This window comes from Artemia sp. Qi Xiang Cuo, chromosome 18 (assembly GCF_049724085.1).
Source record: "Artemia sp. Qi Xiang Cuo chromosome 18, ASM4972408v1, whole genome shotgun sequence".
In the NCBI taxonomy this organism is placed as follows: Eukaryota; Metazoa; Arthropoda; class Branchiopoda; order Anostraca; family Artemiidae; genus Artemia; species Artemia sp. Qi Xiang Cuo.
The window spans coordinates 51174230-51191640 of NC_142811.1; the positions used below are offsets into that span (position 1 = coordinate 51174230).

General features: G+C 34.3%; 1 pseudogene across 1 annotated transcript in view; it reads left to right on the plus strand.

Moving 5' to 3' along the window:
• Window positions 1-16495, plus strand: part of LOC148941618 (uncharacterized) — a 28758-nt pseudogene extending 12263 nt beyond the window's left edge. Inside the window, exons 3-5 of the transcript XR_016143262.1 lie at window positions 7889-8059; window positions 14808-14913; window positions 15032-16495. The product of XR_016143262.1 is annotated as an uncharacterized LOC148941618 (transcript). The remainder of the gene's footprint in view (window positions 1-7888; window positions 8060-14807; window positions 14914-15031) is intronic.
• Window positions 16496-17411: the final 916 nt, after the last annotated feature.

A 17411-nucleotide genomic window follows, 5' to 3' on the forward strand; every position in this document is an offset into this window, starting at 1 on the left:
TAGTTTTAAGTTTTAGTGTTGCTCCATACTTTTAGTTGAGAAAACTTGTTTTTGTAATTTTATTTTCTGGATGCTTTTCAAATAATGCTGGAAAACTTTCTTTGTCCCCCCATGGAAAACTCGCTTCCCCTACAAAAAATTCCTCAATGAAAAGTCACCCATGTAAATTGCTTACCCCCCAGAAAATTTTTAAGGGCAATCCCATCCTCACTGAAAATTGTCCCCAGAACATTTCTGTAAAACAGAGAATTTTCCACCTGGAAAATACCCCTCTAGCAGAAATCCCCCTTCTAAAAAAAAGTGTATACTTCCCAATAACAAGTACTATACATAAATAATGGGCTAATTTCATTAGCCCATTACAGGCCTATCCCTAGGGTTTCTGAGGGCTCATTTTATCTCCAAGGCACAGCTATTGGACATTTCAACAATGTTAAATAAAAGGCTTTTCTCAGAATCTTGCCAAAAATTTCTCAGAATTATCTCCAATCTTTTTGGTTTCTCAAAAAGAGGACTAGAACTTTTCATTTTGTGTTTAATGAGGACTCTTGTGATAATTTGGAACCATTGGTTTGATACAATCATCCCTGAAAAAAAAAATGAAATGAACATGCATCCATGACATTTCTTTCTGCAAAAGCTACAAAATTACACATTTTTGCAGGTGGCAGCTTGTAACCCTTACAGAAGGGTTCTCTGATACACTGAATCTGATGGAATGATTTTTAATAAGATTTCTTGACTTTTTGGGGGTGTTTCACCCTTTTTTGAAAATTAGGCAAAGTTTCTCAGGCTTGTAGTTTTTGATGAGTAACACTAAATTATATAATAATAATAATACAATTTATTTATTACCCACAAAAATACTTTAAATGGATCAGAATGTGGAGTAAAAAGAAATTAAATACATAAAAAAAAAAATGCAAAACATAGATAAAACAAAAACTTTAACCATAATTTTTTTTTTAAAAAGACAATTACTAGGAGAAAGTTCATCAAGAGCATTACCTGAGAGCCTCCTGTGTAGCTTTTTCAACTTTAATATTCTATCAGGTAGCTTAGAAACGATTTGTTAAGTCAATTAAAAATTTTGGCTACTATTCAACTTATTCCTTGGCAACATTTATGCACCTATCCCATTATTGTTCTAATTTATGTATTTTCTAGCATAAAATTGTTTAGATTGGTCTGAAAGCCACTTTTGCGCCTGATTTTTAACTTCTTTGTTGGATCTAATTAGTTTTCTGTGTAGAGCCTCTTTAAGGATTGAGAACCAATGCATGTCTGAAAAGAAAGGTTAGGGCAGTAAGGGTATTTGGAGCAATCTCTCACCCATGTTTTAAGCAGTTTCTTGTTTTACCAGTGCCATATGTTGATGCTCATTCTCTTGTAGAAGAATCAAACCTTTAGTCAAGAGACCACAACGTTTTGTTCAAATGGCAGGCCTTAAGTCAATCTGGCAGTATTCTGGAATTCACAGGAGCTTAACTATTGTGACTTTCTTGAAGATCAACGAGGCAATAAGATCAATTACCATAGTAATATGCTAACAAAAAAGTAAGCCTTTCCATTCGAATAAAACGCCATACACTTTTGACTTTTGCTCATGAAAATGTTTCACTGGGAACACTGGGAAGTTAGACGTTTCCTAATCATCCCTTCTTTCTTAACCTTGTCCATTAGACAATCATTTGCATGGACCCCTTTAAGAGGCTTTACCCAGATAACATTTTCGATACAAGAATGAAGTTGAAAATCAGGTAAAAAAAAGTGGCTTCAAGATCAATCAATAAAATTTGATGCAAGAGGCATACACACATTAGGACACAGGCGAGACATGTTTATAGATGGTGCTCAGTACTCTGCTGACAAGTAGCCAAGGCTTTTAAACTGTTAAGTAAATTGTATCTGAACTATAGTGATTTGTCTTGTTTTTTATTGAATGGCAAAAAAGATTTGTTTTTGTTTAGTTAAAAAACTATTATAAGAGACACAGCTATAGCGTTGTATGTTGTAAAGGCTATTACGCTTCAATGTTTTATTATTTACTATTGTTTTTCTTTTTTCCACAGACACATAATATGGAATGGGTGGTTGTATGGATTTTGAATGGGCTCATTCAATTGGAAACCGGAAGTTCCAATGTCCTTTTGACGAGTCAAAATTGACCAGAGAAGAACTATCCCCCCTCCTAGTCTTTTTTCCCAGATGCATCTAATCAATGTGACTGGAGGGCAAATAGCCCCCTCCTCCCAAACGTCCTCGTTTCCCAAATGTATCCAATCGAAAATTTTGAGATAGCCATTTTGTTCAAAATAGTCCAAAGGTTATGAAATAATGCCTCTGTGGTAGACACAACCCCCCATGGATCGGTGGAAAGGAATGTAAGTTATGCCCCGTGGGCATATTTTATGGAAGGGATGGTCATATCATTTAGGAAGATGCTTGTTTAATTGGAAATTGAAAGTTCTAGTTCTCTTTTTAAGACTAAAAAGTGATCAAACGACTATCTCCCCACGCCCTGCTATTCCCAAATGCTTCCAATCGAAATTTTGAGATAGCCATTTTGTTAAAAATAGTCTAAATATCATATAGAACTGCCTTTGGGGTTGAGACAGCCCCCAAACCTCAGAGCGAGGGTTTTAAGTTATCCCCCTGGGGCATATAAGGTTATATGGAAGGTGTAGTCATATAAACTTTGGAGGAGGCTCATTTGATTGGAAATTGGAAGTTCTAGTTTCCTTTTAAAGAGTCTAAAGTGATCAGAGGGCAAGCAGCCCTTCCACAATGCCCTTTTTTCCCCAAATGTATCCGATCAAAATTTTCAGATAGCCATTTTATTCAAAATTTTCCATAGATCATATAACAATGCCACCGAGTCGACACAACCCGACAAGAGGCCAGAGACAAGGGTTGCTAGTTATAACCCGGGGACATATAAGGCTTATGGAAGACGTTGTATAAACTTTAGAGGACGCTAATTTGATTGAAGATTAAAAGTTCTAGTTTCCTTTTAAGAGCTAAAAGTGATCCCTCCTTCCCCTGACGCCTTCTTTTCCCCAAATGCAACTGATAAAAATTTTGAGATAGCTATTTTGTTTTTTGTCTAAAAATCCTGTAACAATGCCTCCGGGGTTGACACAACCCCTAAGAGCCTTGGGGCAAGAGCTGTAAGTTGTGCAAGCTTTCCGTTGTTAACATATAAGGTTTTTATTGAAGGGGTGGTCGTATAGACTTCGCAGAAGGCACATTCGATTTGGAATAGAAATTTATAGTTCTCTTTTTAAGAGTCAAGAGTGATCGCGAAGCAACCAGTCCCCACGCCCTCCCCCTCTCCCAAATCCTTCGAGTAATAATTTTAGATAGCCGTTTTTTTTTATAATTCAAAAAGTAAAATACCTATGAATGTTGGTTTGACTAATCGCCCAGCCCTCGTGTTAACGGCTGTAACTTATGCTAGTTCCCCATTTTTACAGAAGGGGTGGTTGTGTAATCTTTAGGGGGGTTTATTCGACAGAAAATTGAAGGTTCTAGTGCCTTTTTTCAAGATTCGAAAGTGATCGAAGGGTACCCCCCCCTCCTGCCTTTTTTTATAAAATATATCTAAATAAAATTTTGAAACAGCCATTTTGTTCAAAACAGTCCAAAAGTCAAATAACTATAACTCAGAGGTTGATAAATTTTCTAAAGCCCCACTGGGCAAGGGCTGTAACCTATGCAAGTTGTGCATTGTTAACATATAAGGTTTTTGTGGAAGGGGTGGTCGTATTAACCTTGGAGGGGGCTGATTTGATTGCGAATTGAACGTTCTAGCTCCTTTTTTAACAGTCAAAAGTGATCAAACGGCACACAGCCTTCCCCACCCCCTTTTTCCAAATGTATCCAGTTGAAATTTAGAGATAGCCATTTTGTTGAAATTTATCCAATGGCACAATAACTGTGCTTCCAGGGTTGAAATCCCCCATTCCATGCACTCGGGATGAGTGTTATGAACTATACAAGTTGCTTGTTGTTACTAAGATTACTTTCATACTTTGATTTGCTGATTCACAGGGCGACTTTGCTTTACGGGGCAAGGGCTGTAAATTATGGAAGTTGCTAATTGTTACTTTGTTAACTTTGATACTTTCGCTACTTTGATATTTTTACTTTGATAACAGTTCTAATAGTTTGATGAAACTTTAAGGTGGGAAAAAGAATGATTTTGAAACAGGGAACGTTGAAAAACTTAAAACTTTTGCAATCAAAAGCAAACAGAAAAAAAGTTTCCAAAAAAAGAATTTTTTCAAAAAAAGTAAAGGCAAATGTGAAATGAATATAAGCAGAAATTAAGTCCTATATTAATTACAATTCAAAGTGAAAAGAAATTACCATTTAATAATAAATGGAATCCAAAACAAACAGAAATCAAATAAACAATCACAGCAAACAAACATACAACAGGTATTAACATAACTGAATAAATGAATCTGATACGAGTAAGACTTCAATTGGATGTGCAAGTCATGTTCAAAACAAACAAAATTACTGCGAAAAAGGGTTTGGCTACAACCCCTTTCCCCAACTGTAAAAGTCTAAAGCGTACTTTGTCATTGGCCCTTTACTGAAAACTTCTTGAACTGTCTTGGAAAGAACGAATTAAATTAAACTGATTATTTTTATATATATTAGTTCTGAAAGCTCCTCAGTCCAAGATTTTCTTTCATTTGAATCTTTATTTTTAATATTTAATAAGTACAAAAGAAAATATTTGTAATTTAATTTGTTTTAGTAAAGCGCTAACTTCGTAGTAGCGTTTCTACTTTTGTAGGGAAGGGGACAGTAGCTAAACTGTTGTTTGTTGTGAAAACTATATTTGTCTTGAACTATCTTGGAAAGAACTAATGAATTAAACATAATATTTGATGTATAATGATATTAATTCCTGAACGCTCATCAGTCCAAGATTTTATTCATTGTAATTTTGATTTTCAATGTAAAATTTTCCTTCCTTCATCCACTTCCCAACAATTCCCTTTCATTGGGGCATTAAGGCCATAGGGAAAAAAAGAAACACACTAATTATCTGAAATTTGACCGTATTGTGTATTGTGGCGTAAACATTGCGCAGTATAAAGACGCTCGTTTGTTTTAACGCAGAGATGGTTGCCTATTCTGAACGCGGAACATTGCAGAATCTTCAGTCTGTCCGCTAACTTTGTTGCAGCAGGACCCTCCGGATCATGGACCTTCACATTCAACTTCGTTTGGCATCTCATAATTTTTTTTTTTCAGCTTCCCTAGAACCAGAGATGAGACAGAGAAGAAAAGAAAACCCCCTCAGTAGTGTTTTTTTATTTTATTTTTTAGTACATTTTACTTAATTTCAAGCAAGTAATATTTATATATTATTTTATCTTTTTTTTTACAGGAACTTTGTAATTGTTTTTATCATTTCCCAGAATTTTACTTTCCGCAATGCAACAGGTCCAAAAGGGATACTCAACCCCTTTGTGCTAGCAATAACACCCAAGGACGGTCAATTATCCTGCTCTTCAAAATCTCACTTTTGAACTTGTAGCCCTAGCTTTCGTGAAAATTTGACGTAGATTTATGAACAGGAAAGTGGCGGTCAATAACGCGGGCATTTTCCTTCATCTGAGGCAGAATAATGATTGGGAACAACCTTTTACTAATATTTTTACACCCCTATTCTTCCAGGAAACCAGCAACGTAGATAAATTTGCATGTTTGGGCTAAGAAGGACTATATAGGATGGAGGCGTAGCCTGGGACCCTGTTCCCCTTAAGAAAAGGGTCTGTGTGATCCGGGTTCGGAATACAGAGCTATTCCGAACACGGAACACAGCATACAATGTTGAAAAAAAAAAAAGTTAAATGTCTCTGTATGCAGGATGAAAAAAGAGATAAGAAAGGACCATGCCACGCAAAAAACCTCGTCTACTATAGGGTCTGCATCATTTCTTGCGGATTCTGTTCCCCTCCAACACGGTATGCCTGGTCTGGGTTCGGAATACACAGCTATGGAACTATATGGAAGTGTACACACTCGGCGTTTTCTACTGCTGGCGACTGCTGATAAGAGAATGTGTTTGCAAAGTAAAATATGGATTTATTTTATTGAATTTTAAACGCAGAACCTTGAAAACATAAAAATAAACAATCAAAAAAAATATTGGCTTAGATTTTATAGAGCTGAAATGAAAGAGAGGTTAAGATAGCTAGATCACATTTTACAGACAATAGATGCCCAAAGATTAACAGTTGGGGCAGGACGAAAAACAGTTCATCCCTTAATGAGGTGAAAAGTAAATAGAAGAAATTTCAGTGGAGGAGGTGAAAAATAAAGCCTTGAATGAACTGGGGTTGAGGACAAGCGTGTGCAGTTGCTTGTTTTTGCCTCAGACGGCTTGATATCGTCAGTGAGTGGTGCAAAGATTGCCCTCCTCGGAAACACTATAAAATTTTTGAAACTACTTTTAGAAATTCTAAAATACTTACTTACATTATTACTTAAAGCGCTTCACTTTACTTTAACTGCTGTTAGGAATGACGCAAGTGTGTATTTTATAAATATTAAAATTTGTTTTAAAACTTTTTAATTTTTTTTTTTGAGGGATGATTGTAAAAACTTTTAAAAAAAAAAAAAAAAAAAAAAAAAAAAATCAAGAACACTAAAGTTACTACTTGCTACTACTATAATATTAATATGTTACTATTTAAATTATTCCTGAACATTTATAAGTCACTAATCTCTCCCCTCCCGCCCCGTAATATGTAATTATTTAGCCCAAATTATGTATTATTCATGGATTGTCCTATTGCATTATATCTTCATCAATGTTCTAAAGATACACTTAATAGCCAACAAGCATCATCAGCAATATCAATTTACAGAAAAATCCACGGAGAATATACAATTCTGCATGGAATACAAATGTAAAAAAGGCACATTTTTCAAATTCTTTTCCAACGTCTTGCTTTCGAATATAGGGTTAATCCCAGACTGAGTACATTTGACCTTGAGTACATTTACCCTATATTTAACTTAGGCCTATATATACCCTATATTTATATAGGCTAAATTACCTAATTAATTTATTTTTATTACATATGCCAAAGGCCAGAAAAAGATATGCACATAAATTTCATTTTAATATGGAAAAATCCCTGCTACTGCAGATTTTTTCTTTTTTTTTTGGGGGGGGGGTAAGCTTAACCTAAAAACTTTTTAAGCTTGTAGTTAAAAAATCGTTTAAGTTTTTTGTTGATTGGATGAAATGTGTTGTGATGCATGCAGTGATGCATACAATGCCAACACACATTCAATTTTATATATTGAAAACGTGGAAATGAGAAGCTATTGATGAAAGAACCCTAGACTTTTGGAAAATGAGAAGTTAATGAAAATTCAAAAATCTTTTATTTTCTAGTGTTTCATGAAATTATTTTTCAGTGAGGCGGAAATTGCAAGTTTTACTCTAACTTTGAAAGTATGTCTTTGACAGATATTGTATTCATGTCCAAAGTGCCGTATAGAAACTTTTTCGTAATTTTGACAATTCACCCCATATAGAAAATTTAAATCTTTTAAAGAAATTTGAAATGTTAAAATTTGTTGGTCCAGAGGAGTGACAGACTTGTTCTACTATGTTGGTTATGACCTTAAATTTATTTGCAATTTTATTTCAGAAACGGATAACTTATTTTCAATTGAAGATGATCAGGTTTTCGGGATTATAAATTTAGCTGTATCACCTAAGCTATTAATTTTTTTTTAATGCTGAAATTAATTTGTTAAGATGTTAAAATTTGTTGTTTCAGAGGAGTGACAGGCTTGTTTTACTATGGTGGTTCTGATTGTAAATTTATTTGTGATTTTATTTCAGAAATTGAAGACTTATTTCCAAACGAAGAGGAACAGGTTATAGGGATTACAAATTGTGATGTATCATCTAAGCAGGAGGATAATACTTTGATCATTCCACCCAGTATAGCTGCAAAATTTGAAAACGATTTCGACTCTCCTAAATTGGATGTAACTACTTGCAAGAACGAAGGTATGTTTTTAAACATCAAGAGCCTACATAAATTTTTGGTAAACAAAATAAGATGTGTGTTTTTTTGTCAGTTTAAATAGTTACATTTGCACTGAACAGTAAAATAATAGTCAATGTAGAAACATGAAAATATCTTAAGAATAATTTGAAACCTTGAAAATTGATAAAGGCTATATTATTCTAAAAAACCTAAAACAAAAGTGACACAAAAAAGAGAAAAAGGATTGAATTGAAGGGTCATGATGGGAATCGTTTGTACTGTTAGACTACTCTGAAATATTCGTGTTTCTTGACTGAAAAAATGAAAATAAAACGGTACATCCGAAAAACCAGCCATGATCCTGATTTTTAAAAGGCATAGATGGTGTTAGCTGTCATCCTTTTAGGGTAATTTCTGTTCGTTCTAAGTTTGACTTAATCATTTATTCTAGTCTCTGTTTTGGGTTTCATTTGTTGATTGGTAGTGATTCATGTTTGTTTTACGCTTGAACTTTGACTTTTTAGCTGCTATTGTCTGGTCTAATAATTAGTATATTAGTTTAGGCTATTTAGTATTTTTATAAGTGATATTAATAATTAGTATATTAATAAGTGATGATATTCACATCCCAGTGCTTGGACCCGAAGAGGACCAAAATATTAATGAGCATACAATGAAGAAAATTGAAAATGTATGTATGCATATAGCTACCCTTTCTCAGAGACCATGCAGTATACCAATCGTCCCTGAACAAAAATTCAGTCCATAGAAATGAACCATTATCAAAGACTCTTTACGTCGACGTTTGAACATAAATTAGTCTAAACAATCAGGAGATTATACAGTTTCCATTAGGAGGTTCATAAATAGGTGCCTATTAGTTAAGATATTAATTTAATTCAAACGTAGAAATACAGTAGCTAAAACAAATGTGCAAATATCATGAGTTGCTTGTGTTTAGTGTAATTATGTCTCAGTGATGTTCAAATTCTATTGTTTTTGTTCTGTGTTGTTGAAACTGTGTCTTTTAAAGCTTTTTTGCTCATGTTCCAATTGCCGCGTGAAATATGTTAAAATTTCAAGAATTCATACTATGTAGAAAATAAATTTATCGAGTGATTAATGATAGATTTGAAAGCACTGGACTATTCTTACCCCTAATCAACAAGGTATTCCTATGAAGATTAGCCAAGGAAGGGGGGGGTAATCTTAAAAAGAATTTTGTTTCGAGGACAAATGCTAAAAAAATCGTATAGAAATTCTGACACATCCCCCAGTCCAAATTTCTCCCTAAAAATTTACCCTCTGAAGCATCTCCCCTTACAGAAAATTCTCCCTTTGGAAACCAACTCCCAGAATTAAATAGCCCCTCCAATAACATATACTGTGTTTAAACAATGGAAAAATTTCATATTTTACAGTGCTTTCCCTAAGGACCGGGGGGGGGGGGTTCAAATTAACCCCAAAAGCATAGTTATTGGACCTGTCAACTATGCTGAACGACATCTTTATATTAAAATTTTGATCGGGTGATTCTATGGAAAAAGAGTGCCTGCAAAGGGAGCTAGTTGCCATCCAATCGTTTTTTTTCACTTAAAAAGGGTACTAAAACTTTTTGAGTTCCATCTGAATGCGCCCTCTCCCTTTCTTTTAAGGCCATAGGTTTGATAGGATTACCCCTAGGAAAAAAATAACACGTATCTGTGGTCTTTCTTCTGGTAAAAATACAAAATACCACATTTTTGCTGATGGGTGCTTTGAAATTTTTTTTTTTTAGTTTTTGGTTTTATTGGTCACATGTTGTTGTGAGTCTTTTTTCTTTTACATATTTTTGTCTTGCTGAGGACAGCCCTTGGACATAGGGCCGAAATATTCATTTAAAAGTTGCGTTCCACTGTCTTGTATAAAAAAAAAAAAAAACAATTTCCCCGATGTTCCACTTATTGTTTAAGTACAAATAATGTTTATTGAATAAAATGAAATATACAACATTAAGTTCCTTGCCTGAGTGAAAATTGTGCAAGAATAATGTGAAGCAAACCTTCCAAGGAGAAAAAAACCCTCAAAAACTTGAAATTTTCAGGAATCGTGTTTGGGCTAAGAGAGTACACTGTTTTCGTACAGAGAATGGTGCTAGTGGTCGAAATATGGATTTAATAACTAATTTTTCTTCATCAATTTTAAACTTAATATCGTATGATTTTGGACCAAGAGGAACCTGAACAATATGCTTTTTGTCTAGTCCAAAAAGCATTTTGTCTGGACACAATTTCGTAAATAATCAGATGCATATTAGATGAAAAAAATAGAACAAGCACTTCGGACAGATTATTTAATTTAACTGATTTACGATTAAAAAGTCCTAATTTGTGCCTGATTAAATTATGGATAAATTGAAAGTGCATTTTGAATCGTCAATATATATTGTCAATAATGAATTTTTTTTATCATTTGCAATTATTACCATAATTTACTTTGTTGTTGTTGTTGATTTTCCAGCGCATATAAATCGTGCTATTTAAAAGAAATACCATTTTCAGCAAATATGCAAATTACACTCAGACCATTTAGAGTGGGTGGGTTGTCCTTAGACCCTGGCGCCGCTCCGGCGGATCGACCGAACCCCGCCGACCAGAGGCCCGGTCGCACGCCACCGGCGCGCCGCAGGGGCGCCGCCCCCGGCAGAGGCGGCGGCGTTCGGTCGACTTCATAATAATTTTGCGGGAATTCTTTATTGCGTCAGCCGCAAAGTCGGAGCTTTTCCTTCTCGTGTGGTTTAGTTTTTTGATTTTCCTTATTAGAAATCAAGCAGGGCTTGTACTATGCCCGAATTTTCGGGTATTTCCCCGAAAAAAAATTTGGTTCCCCGAATCCCCGAAAATCACGGTGCCACACCTAGCGATTTATCACCAGTGACTTTCCCTGCCAAATATTACTTTGCATACCTAATTCTTCACTACTCTCTTGTTCATCAATTTTCGTCTCTTTTGTTAACTTTGCTTAAGAACCAGACAGATGGAATATGCAATTATAAATATTGCAATATACACAGTTCTTCAGATGTTGACAAAAAAGTATCGTTTTTATGAAATGAGTTTAAATAATTTTGAATGCAGTTTCTCAATTGCTATTTCTTACATCATTCGTAGTCAAGAATTTTATTTTCAAGTTGAATAGAATTATAGAACACATTCACTACTATACAGCTTCAGCCTTCAGTTGGATTTTGAAATTGATAGCCGACTGATTGTTTCTACAGCTGAATTGTAAGTTTGCAGATTATCATTTTTTTATTTTTTTTTTGCTGTTTTTAGATAAGATTTTCTTAATGTTTAATACTCAATTGTTGAACGCCTGATAGAAAATACAATCTTCTTTCTGCAACATTTTTAACCCCCCCCCCCCCCAAAACCTTCTATTGAGACAAAATTTAGCTATAGACTAAGCTATGTACATGGTTGGGGAACTTAATATTGAACCAATAGTTACCCCAAAAATATGATTAATAAATAAATTGCAAATTATTGCCTATAGGGGGGGGATTGGGGGCTATCATTTAAAATGACAATACCTCATTTTTTTTATTGAGAACAGGGATGCCAAAAAGATAATTATTTGTTTCATTTAAAGTGGAGCCAGAAGAAAATGATATCAAATTCCCTGGGAAACCATTGAAATATTTTGATAGACCCAGGGCCCCCCATTAGGACTTGTTCATTGCCTTGGGTATTTCGCGATTTCTCATAGGCTACTGGCCTAATTTGGCTTTTGTGTGTGCTCCCTTTTAATTAGATTCTTTGGATCTTATTGAATGCCACGGCGAATCTATGACTCAGTTTTCCAATAATTTGAGGTATATCTGAATAATTTCGACATTTTTGTTGTTGTCTTTGTACCCCTTACATACCCTCAATTTTTTTTCAAGGAACACTAAGCTGTTTAACGTTATTTTGCGTGTTTGTTTGAACCATATAGTGACCTAGTTAATTATTAAGTAAATTATTTTTTTAATGAAGGCCGAGACGGTATCGTATCAAGGTGGTATCCAGAGAGGGGGGGGGGGTAGGGAGGTATTACATTTAAATGACAAAATCTCGAAATTTTTCTATTGAAAGCAGGGATCCCAAAAAGTTAATTTTTTTTTAAATTTAAAGCAGAGACGGCATCCTATCAAGGTGGTATCCAGAGGGGGGGGGGTAGTGAGCTATCATATTTAAATGATAATACCTCGATTTTTTTTTTTAAAGCAGGGGTGCCAATAAGTTAATTTTTTTTTAAAGCAGAGACGGTATCCAATGGGGGGGGGGGTTTAGGGATTTATTATATTTAAGTGATAGTACCTTGATTTTTTTTTTAATTGAAAGTAGGGATGCCAAAAAGTTGAAAGTTGGCAACAATTAACAAGATTTTCGTGATATATACTTGATACAGCACTTGCATGGTTTTATCGTCCAAAGGGAAAGGGACATATGCGTCCAACCCGTTTTTTTTTCTTATTGATTAAACGGGTTTACTTTGAAAACATTAATTAATAAGTAACAGGCAGATTCACATTAAAACGAATTGGTGTGACGAAAGCGATATCGACATCCCCACCTAACGTTGTGCTCGAGTGACAATGGTGCCCTTGGTCCAGTGCCCAAGTTACATTAAAAGGCCAGGTCATAATAAAAGCTTTCAATTTGGGAGGTTCAAGGAGGAGTCTTTGATAGTCTTATGACCTCAGGGTACTAGATGTTGCAACGTCCTTACGTATCTACAGTGGTTTAAAAAATTCAATCACCCCACAAATGGTTACCAAAAATATGCACAAATATACCAAATGTAACATTTGGAGTATTATAACACTTTTTTCACCAGAAGCTTTGAAGAAAAGCAAAAAAGGCTAAATACCCCTAACTACGCTTGAAAGCTATTTTAAAACGAAACTCTTTGGAGATTTTCATGGAAATGACCATAACAGAATCTTTTAGCCTGCATGGGCGGGAATTAAAGAGGAGTGTCTGAGTATTTTTACCACAGGTGACTTATTGTTGCGACTTTCTTAAATTTGGTAATTTTTGTGAGCATTTGGAAATTAAGGCCTAAACTCAATAACTGATGCTAAGTTTCCTACCATTTTGCTTGAATTAAAAGTGACGAATTAGGATGAAAATCTCAACATCTTTCTGGAGCTACTTCAGTCTGCATAAGATGTTATTTAATTACATTTAAAACCGATGAGCTTTTCATTTTTTACCTATGAAAATAGCTGGCACTTCATTGTTCTTCAAACTGAATAAATCGTTAAGTGTTTTTTGTTTCATTGTAATTGAAATGTTCTCATGTGAAGTGTTCATCATGTATTTTTCAATTTGATATATTTACTCCTTTTAGATGCAGTTTACAATTTGGCTGATATTAGGTATCAGTTTATAATTTGGAATGAATCCCCAAAAGAAAAAATGAATAAAATACAAAAGAGCTGCCAAAAGCAATAAAAAAGCAGCAGTTCAGCCTTAGCCTACATAACATATATTCTATAAAGAAGCCAAAAAAAACTTTAAAATGCATTTTTTTTTTCAAATTGTTATTAAAAACAAGTTTTTAATACAAGAAGGCTTTTTAGGAATCCAAAAGAGAGAGAAAAAAAAACAAAAAAAAAACAATCAATATCAAAGTCGCCCATTTCGACTGTTTTAAAGGTGACAAAACAGATATAGGCAAAGGGCATTATGAAAAAATTAAGCCTCAAGTTCAAATTTATATTCAAAGTTTTTACCCAGATAACTAACGAATTTGGTGATACGGTATTTGAAGTTGTGTTTGTAGTAACGCTCGATGAAAAAAAATACTAATTTTGATAATTATTTATTTAAAGAATACATTACTAATAGATACTTCAACTACTCGTATTATGCAAGGGTTCTGAAACGCCACAGCCATTTCGTTTCTACCAGATATCTACTTCTCTTGATGAATAACGAAGAAGACCAGTTTCCAGCCAGCTACTTGTGAATTTTTGAACTCATGACTAGGCTCGAATGTGTTCTAAATTTAAGCTGTGATTTGAGAAAGACTGATGAAAACATTAATGTTTGCGGTCAACATTGATCGCGTCTGTGACGAGCCGCCGATATCTTACTGGCGGCGCGGCGCGCTGTTTTGGCCCCGCCGCCGCCGGTCTTCCCTCATCGGCGCGGCGCCGGGGTCTAGTTGTCCTACCGTTTTTTGGATAAATGTTATTTAGTAAAATTGATTAACCTTGTGATGTAATTCTCTTGTTACGTTATTTATGTTGTTGTGACAAATAAAAACAAATATGGTCAGAATCTTATTTTTTGGCCATTTGATAACGTTCGACAAAATGACTATTAGAGAATTTCGATATGATATGGGGAGGATTGTATACCTCTGTATATGGTATACAGAGATTGGAAAAAGATGAATGAGAGGAGAACTCCAACTACTTTCAACCCTTTGCACGAGTGCTATAACTTTTAATTTCCAATTTACTGAACCCAATCCTAAGCTTTTACTAACGCCCTTTTTGTAAGAAGTGGCTGAGAAAAGTAGTACATGGGAGGCACCTGGCTTACTACTTTGACAACATAATGGCACTGCCTTTAATTGTCTAGTCTGATTGAGGTTTGTATCTATTCCTAAAAACATTGTGTTGTTCTGGAGTTGAAATTATGAAACCTTGTAAGCTAAAAAAGAATTTATAGCTAACAGAATTTCTAAAATCTTAATATGCTTTATACTGCTTTAATATGCTTTCTATTTTAGGAATATATGCTTCTCCACCGTTTCGCTGCATTGAGTCGTCTAATATAATAGTAAAATCTGAAACTAAGTTGAGTACACATGCAAGAATCCATACTAGTGAAAAACTGTACGAATGTACTATATGCGAGAAAAAGTTTTCACAAAGTTCTCATTTGAACGAACATAGAAGAGTCCATACTAGTGAGAAACCCTATGAATGTACAGCATGTGAGACCGTTTTCAAGAAGTTCTCATTTGAACATCCATAGTAGAGTCCATACTGGTGAGAGGCCGTATGAATGTATAACATGTAAGAAACAGTTTTCAAGTAGTTCAAATTTAACTTCGCATTCAAGAACCCATACTGGTGAGAAACCGTATGAATGTACTATCTGTGAGAAAAAGTTTTCACAAAGTTCTAGTTTGAACATACACAGTAGAGTCCATACTGGTGAGAGACCGTATGAATGTACTACATGTAAGAAACAGTTTTCAAGAAGTTATACTTTGAGTACACATAGAAAAATCCATACTGGAGAAAAGCCATATGAATGTGCTATATGTAAGAAAAAGTTTTTGGACAATTCTCATTTGAGTATACATACAAGAAGCCATTCCGGAGAGAAACCGTATGAATGTGCTATATGTAAGAAAAAGTTTTCAATTAGTTCAAATTTAACTCTGCATTTAAGAACCCATTCTGGAGAGAAACTTCATGAATGTACTACATGTAGGAAACAGTTTTCAAGTATTTCAAATTTAACTTTGCATTCAAGAATCCATTCTGGAGAGAAACTGCATGAATCTACTACATTTGAGAAAAAGTTTCCAAGAACTTCTACTATGAGTAGACATAAAAAAATTCATACTGGAGAAAAGCTGTATGAATGTGCCGTATGCAAGAAAAAGTTTTCGAGAAGTTCTTATCTGATTTCACATACAATAATCCATACTGGTGAGAAACTGTATGAATGTACTACATGTAAGAAACGGTTTTCAAGTATTTCAAATTTAACTTTGCATTCAAGAACCCATTCTGGAGAGAAACTGCATGAATGTACTACATGTAAGAAACAGTTTTCAAGAACTTCTGATATGAATAGACATGCAAGAATCCATTCTGGAGAGAAACTGTATGAATGTGCTATATGCAAGAAAAAGTTTTCACGAAGTTTTGCTTTGAACAGACATTGAAGAATCCATACTGGTGAGAAACCGTATGAATGTGCTATATGTAAGAAAAAGTTTTCACGCAGTTCTCATTTGATTAGACATAGAAAAATCCATGCTGCGGTTTGAATCTGTTTTATTTAAGAAATGGTTTTTTGACTTTCAGCAAATATAAAAATCCATACATATAAAAATTCAGAGCAGTTCCAAAATACAAAATAACAGAATATGGGCGATTGCATTCAAGACTACTGTCCTACTTCATCAAAGATTAGGTTGTCAATTCAGCCAAAGGATCTCAGCCAAGAGGAATTTTCTACTTTTTATGGGCGATTATATGGCGATTATATAATATGGGCGATTTCAGATCCATTAGGCACAATTATGTTTCTACGAGTATAAACTCTCGTAGCATAAACTTTACTCTTATTTATTTTGTGTCAATGTCTGTGCCAATTTATGTCATTTATTTGCTGTCTTACAAATTATGCCATATTATTTATGCTTTGTTTAATATCAATTAAACAGCTTAAACTTAATCTTCGATTGTGCTAATCAGTTTTTATAAGAACTAAAAGAAATGTTTTGCTTCAGTCTATTGCTTTGCCTATCTGTTTGAAAATAATGGAATTAAAACGAAGCACACATTGACAAAACGGAATTGAAACCGTAAAAGTAAATGAACTGATGCAAGTTTATTCGCGGGAGAACTCCTATTCTTTTTTTTAAAAAGGATAGGGCACCGCTGATTCTGCATACATCAGTATTGATGGAAAAGAAAACATTCACCATCTATAACTGCAATTAACAATAACGCCATCTATGACTTTGATTATGTAGGTGGGAATAAATACATTCTTAGACCACACTGGCTATCCATGACAAATGAACCTCAGAGAGGAGAGAAAGTAACAAAATGAAAAATAAAATCAAAAAGGGTGAAAAAACGAGAATTTTGTCAGCCAGTGGCGAAACCATTAAGATGAAAATATAACCAAATATTTCAACAAGGACCTCCGCCAAGTCGTCCTCATTGCTAAACAAAAAAGAAAAAAAAAAAAAAAAATCTAACCTTTCGAAGTTTACCTTACAAAGACGGTACAGACACTGAATAAAAACCAGGCATGAATAAATGAAAATGAATTTACCAAGATGATTGGGCAAGGATCTTTTGCCTTGCAATAGTTTTAGCTGGTCTACAATTTCGGTTTTCATTAGATATGCAAATAGGTTCTTTGAAGTTACTTCGGGTGAAAATATTGATTGAGTCCTTCAAGATTAAACTGTCGTAAATTGGGCTTAATGAAATATCTCCAGTATCTCTATTTATTGCTAAATTTTGGTTCATATATTTTTTATCTCAATTACCTCTTTAAAAGTTTGTGGTACGCCATTTACAGTTGATATTGTTTGTTTCCAAGTTTTAAGTAAAGACTTCTTGATAGTATTAGGACT